This window comes from Apium graveolens, chromosome 6 (genome assembly GCF_009905375.1).
Source record: "Apium graveolens cultivar Ventura chromosome 6, ASM990537v1, whole genome shotgun sequence".
Classification (NCBI taxonomy): Eukaryota; Viridiplantae; Streptophyta; class Magnoliopsida; order Apiales; family Apiaceae; genus Apium; species Apium graveolens.
The window spans coordinates 31926535-31933458 of record NC_133652.1 but is presented as its reverse complement, the minus strand read 5'-3'; positions in this window follow the sequence as shown (position 1 = coordinate 31933458).

The following is a 6924-nucleotide window of genomic DNA, read 5'->3' as shown; positions in this document are numbered from 1 at the left end:
CCATTCTTCAGAATCAACAAACTCAAACAAATCTACTCATGCAGCTGGCACAAGCACAAGGCTTGACCCCTACCCTTGATGATAACAAAAAGGAGGAGAATAAAAGGAAAGGGATAGGAGAGCCATCTACAACAGTTCAGATTTCTCAAGTGTTAGTTCCTGTCATCACAACTTCTCCAACTATTCAAGTCAAAGGAAAGCTAGATGGAATTGATCTAATCCAGATAGCAGCAACTGAATTGCAAGTCAAAGAGCAAAGGAAGAAGATTGATGAAAAGATGCAACTAATATTTGGTTCTACAACTTCTCAATCACAATCTGTGAAGCATAGCACAAAAGTGGAATCAATTATTATGGAACTCAAGCCAGTAGGGAGGCATAAGGATGGAGAAACTTCTTCCAAAGATCTGCAACCTATGGTTCTCAAGCCCAACAACAGATCCAATAAGGACTCTACAAAGAATCCTCTAAAAGAGGTGGATTTTCCTCTTCCAAAAGCTGATGAAGACAAGCTTTTAGGTAGAAGTATTGCATATCTCAAAGAGACCATGGATGAGGCTGTAAGGAGAAACATGGTTATTATCTTCAGAGAGGGAAAGAGCATATGTGTGATGCAAGGACATCCCAAATTCTCAATAGTCAAGAGGGAAGAAACCAAAAGGTTGAAGGAAGAAGCCAAACAGCTAAAGGCTGACAAAAGAGCACAAGCAAAGCTTGAAAAACAGCTAAAGTCAAGTCAGGCTGAAGAATAGAAAGAAATTGAAGACAAAGGTGAAGATGAAGCTATGGGGGACATGGTTGGTACTGAGATGGAGGAAAGGAGTAAGGAAGAATGGCAGAAAGGGAAAAGAAAGAAGGTCAATGCAAAGAGAAAGAAGGTAGATAAGACTGAAGAAACCCAATCAATATCCAAACCACTACCCTCTATTCCTGAACCAATTGTACCTGACCCCTTCATGAATATTCATGGTGAAACAATCATTCCCAAGGAGGAACCAATTGATTGGGACACCATCAAATTGCCCACCTTCCTAACCTCTTCTCCACCATCAAAGAAGCAGAAAAGGAGAATCAAATCAACACCCTCTAAAGCCTCAATAAAATTCACACAGAATCCTAAGCCTAAACCTCAAACCTCTAAAGATGATTATGTTCACATCTGTGACATAAAAGAATTTTCAGACATTGAACTCTATCTGGATGAGCTGGAGGATGTAAGGGGAATAGCTGCCTACAGACAGCTACCAGAAAGATTAGTGTTCAAATACAAAGGAGCTGGGGAAAGAACATGGCCTCTTCACAGAATTCTGAATGAAGGCTACTCTACCTTGATTAGAGTCTACTCAGCCATACAAAAGGATTGTGGCTTTACCAGGACTGCCAAGACTGAGATTCTCAACAAGATTGCCAACATAAGGAAAACTTGGAGGGAGCCCAATGCTTTGCCTAGAACTTTACTCATTCAAGAAAGAGGAATTACAATTCACAAATCACCTCATTGGTTGATGGAGTTCAGAGACAACAAAGGAGTCGGAAGATTTTTCAGAATTGAAGATCAACTAAAGATTGCCAGTAATGAAACTCTCAAGGATATGCAATCTAAGTTAGATATCAATGAAGAAGATGAAGCTGAATTCTACAGACAACTTCAACTTCAAATAGAGGAGAATGACAGGAGGCTAGAAAAGAAAACCAGGGATCAAAGGAAAAGAAAGTAATTTGCTCAGGCTAAAGGAGCACCCTTGGAAACAATATAATTCTTCAATTCCATCTCAGCATATACATTTTTGTAGCACTTTTGAATTTCTGCTTTGTTACAGTTTATATATTTGTTAAGTGTTTTGTTATCATCAAGCTAAACCCAAATTTATGCCTACAGTTCTAGTAGACATAAATAGGAGGAGATTGTTAGGAATATGTGTATTAGTTTGATGATAAGTTAAGCAAAACACTTAAGTAGAAATCTAGTGTTTGTAGCCTCAACGAATAAGACCATCTTGGCTATCCGTTGAAGGAGTAGCTTTACTTAGCAATAAGTTTAGTATTGTAGCACATTTCACTCTCTGGTTTCAAGCTGTAATTCTTAGATGTTGTTAGGAAATAATCAGTCATGTTGACTACTAATGGATGTACAAATAGGAGGGCTAATTGTAAATATTTCATGCCTTGTAATTTTGTATAAGTGAAGAAGTGTCAACGGATATTGAAGACCTTCAACGGATAAGAAACAAAGCTTCAACGGATGTCACTAATGCTTCAACGGATAATATCCATCAACGGATAAGTGCTTCAACGGATAAAGACTTCAACTGATAATGCATCAACGGATAAAGCTTCAACGGATAAAGCCTCAACGGATAAGGCATCAACGGATGAAAGCTTCAACGGATGCTTAGTTCATTAGCAGTTGATAGTGACAATTCACAAGCTGACAGAGGCACATGGATTGACAGAGACATACTGGAATGTGGAAGCCTCTAGGAGGAATCAAGAAAATGCAGCATTTCCATTCTGATGCAAACAAGGAAGTATTCAAAGATTTACAGATTATCCTATATTGCATTGGATAGAGAAATGAAGAAGAAACATGTGAAGAATCTTTTCAATTGTATTTTACAGTTTGTCTTCACTTGTAAACTTGGTGATATATAAACCAAGTAGCAGCTAGTAATTAGATATGAATTTTCCTTGAGCTGTTTAGAAATATCAAAAGAGAAAATCATCTAGTTTGTACTAGGAAGCAGCTATGATTTAATTCTTTGAATCACGGATTTTATGAAATAACACATCTCTGGTGGAACAACAAATCCACCAGAAAAGTTTTTAAGTTCTTTGTGCTCATTACATTTGTGTTTGAATATATATCTGTCTGCATCAGCTTCAAGCAATTCACACACATTTGATCACTCAAACACTTAGCCTTAGAAACTGCTCAAAACTTGAAAAAGTTTTGAGATTTACATTCAACCCCCCTTCTGTAAATCTCATTGTTAGTCCACTGGGAATAACAGTTATCATAATCGAAATTATTATTCATTGTAACCCTAGCAGCTCTCGTGATAATTTGTTCATCACTAAGAGAGGACAGTTCTATATTGTAACAGAGTTTAGTGTGTTGAATAAAATCAGTTTTCTGTTACTTGAGTTCTTATATTCGATTTGATTGTAGTAAATACTGTATTCAACCCCCTTCTATAGTGTGTGACCTAACAAAAGACATAATAACATTGAGTTTGTTGTTCTAATAAGATTTGAGTTAATGAAAACTACATATAATTTTAAAAGAAAAATTGCAATAATAGTAAAAGTTTATTTATTTTATATTTAAGTTATAATTTAGAATTAATTTCTATAATTATTATTTAATATTAATATTTTGATCTCGGCACATGCTTCGCACGCTATTATATTAAAGACGAAACAATGAAAGTTTGGTTGGTAGTCGGTTTGGCACCGTAATTATAGTAATATTTAAAATAAAATATTTTCGTAAATAGATAAATATCCATAACAGAATTATAATATGTCTATTTGTTTTCCTTTAAACTAAAATAATATATGTAATTTACTCGGCCGGGCTAAATAAAATTATACTATTGATCCATTTTTAAATAAAAAATTAAAAAAACTACATATAGTTAGTTGAATTTGAAGAATCGGGCTAAAATAGAATAATAAATATTATTGATCCCGCTAAAAATATTATATTATTGGATCAGGCTAAACAAAGTAAAAATTTGAAAATAAATTCGTGGGGTTGATATAATATCATCAAACTAAAACAAAATAATAGATATTATCCATTCGGTATAAAATAAAATAATAATCACTCCGGGCTAAAATAAAATTAAACAAAATAGTAAGTATAATTAGCAGGATTTGGTTGATATAACGGGACTCAAGCTAACATAGATTTTTTGACATTGACACATAAAATTTTACCATTAATTCGGATTTAAACATATTAAACTAACATAAATCTGAATATAGTTAGTTGGATTTGGTCAGTTAACAGACTAATGATAATTCATATACTATTCAGCTAAAATTTATCTTTTAATTAAATATAATAATCTTTCGTAAACATACATATAAATATCAATAAAAATATAAATTTCAATCATTATATTATCTTTTAGAACCGTAGTATCACTAACTTATACACCTATGTGTATATTACGCCCCAGTTTTGTAGTTTTACTAAGCTTCGAACACTCATTATGATTCGTTTGAATTCGATTGCTTGAAATTAAAATACTCTCAGTCTCCCTTCAAAGAGAAACCATATGTCTTTATTTAACAATTTTTTTTTGAAAAATGAAAATAATTTAATAATGAAAAGCCATATGACATTTACATATATGATCAAAATTGAATAAACGCATAATTATATCGTTGTTGAATCATTTATTCTTGTATAGGCAATCAAACGAATTTTTGAAGTGATATGTACATAATGTAATCCTCCAACTATTTTTTAAGCAATCGACCACAAATGCATCATCATAAAAAACTTTATCACCGAATCAACACCTTGAAAATTCCACCGATCTATAATTTCAGACATGATGAACCGCAAACAAATCATATAAAACCAAATTCTCACAAGTAAAGACAAACAAAACTCAAATAAATTGAGAAATTATTGAATATTAACAAGAGATGAACTAAGAATTATATCCTATATATAATTAGAGTAAGAGAATTTTGGTGGTACGGTTATATGGTTTGGTTATTCTACTATATTATATAATAATCTGTAGAACAAATATATATAATTAAGAAATTGAACTAAAATTATATATTCTTAAATGATATTAAAAAATATTGAAACTATTATATAATATATAATACAAGCAATAATTATTTTAATAAATATAAGTAACAATTAACAGATCATTTATAATCGGGTTAAAGTAGTATCATTTTCTTAAAAAAAATTAATATGATAAGTTAGAAATATAATAATAATAATAATAAATTATTAGAATTTAAAATTGAAATTCAAATCCAATGAAATACATTTAAAGTACCATGAAAATACGTGTGAAAGTGTAGGTATAATAATAATAATAATAATAATAATAATAATAATAATAATAATAATAACTATTACAAATTAAAATTGAAATACAAATCCAATAAAATATATTAAATACTATATGTATTTCATCTATTCTAAAATTCCATTAAAATACCTAATAATTTTTATAAATAGATAATTAATTAAGAAATTAATATATAATTATACATATATAAAATATAAAAATTTGGAAGAAATATAATAATAATCATAAAAAACTATTGTGATCAAACTCCACAATATTGAGAAAAAAATATATAAATAAAATAAAAATAACTACATAAACATATTATGTGAATTATGATTATATTTTCTTAAATAATATAAAATAATATTAAAAGTATTATATTATATATATAAAAACAATTTGATTTAAAATATTTATGAATTGATAATTTTTATTTTTATAAAATAAAATAAAAAACAAATTTAAATTATATTTAGGTATAACTATTACATATGGTTTGTTTTGTAACAAGGAAAATACCGTTTGTCTTTTAAAACATTTAGAGCACATGTATCTTATAAATTTAATGAAAATTACAGTTTGTCTTTTAAAACATTTAGAGCACATAAATCTTATAAACATAAAAATTAGGAAGAAATATAATAATAATAATTTATATTACAATTCAAAATTGAAATAGCAATCTAATAAAATATATTTAAAAGTACTTTGACAATTAAGTTAAAGTTTTTTTTTTTTTGAAAATCATTACTATAACCAAAAAATTATAAAAATATTATTATAAACATCGCAAGATACAAATCCAAACAACTTTCTAATTTTTTATCAAACTCCACAAGATTAAGAAAAACATATATAAAAATAAAAAGTTAATTACGTAACATATTATATGATATGATTAAAATATTCTATTTACAAATTTATAATATAAAAAAAATCAAATAATGAAAAAAATTAAATAAATTATGTCATATATGTTATACTTAGGTTATTAATGTAAAATATAATACTACAATAATAATTAAATATATAAGTACAAAAAGTACACTTTTTTAGAAAAATACATTATTAATGAAGAACATAAAATTTATCTAGGGAATAAAATTATTTTATTAAAAATTAGTTAAATTAAAAATAAATATTCAAAAAAAATTATACAAAAAAATTATAATTATGCCATGCATCGCAGTACAAAACTAATAATAAAAAGAAGAAGAGATAATAAAAAGAAGAGTTAATTGCAGTTTGTAATCCCTATCTTTCATCTAGATTCAAAACAGTATACCTACTTTGTAAAATACAATTTGCAACCCCTAACTTTCAAAATCAAATACAACATGCATCCCCTTCACAATTTTAAGTAATAAATTGAAATTGAGTTGTTTAATATTAATAATTAAAATTTCAAATCAATAAAAATATTTATTTTAATACATTTTTTACATAAAAAAATATAGTTAGTTTCTATTAGTAATACTCTAAATTAATCATAATGCTAAAAATATAGATAATTTTTTAAATATATCTATATTTTAACTATTTAAAAATTATATTGAGTAAAATATAAAATAATTGACATTAATATTATATTGGGTAAAATATAAAATAATTGACATTAATATTATATTAAGTAAAATATAAAATAAATGACATTAATATTATAATATTTTAAATTATAAAAATAATATTAAACACCTCAATTCCAGTTTTATAACTGAAAATTATGAATAGGATGCATGTTATATTTGATTTTGAAAGTTAGGGGTTGTAAACTGTGTTGTACAAAATATGTATATTATTTTGAATTTAAATGAAAGATAAGGATTACAAACACAAAATAGGTGTATTATTTTGAATTTAAATAAAAGATAAG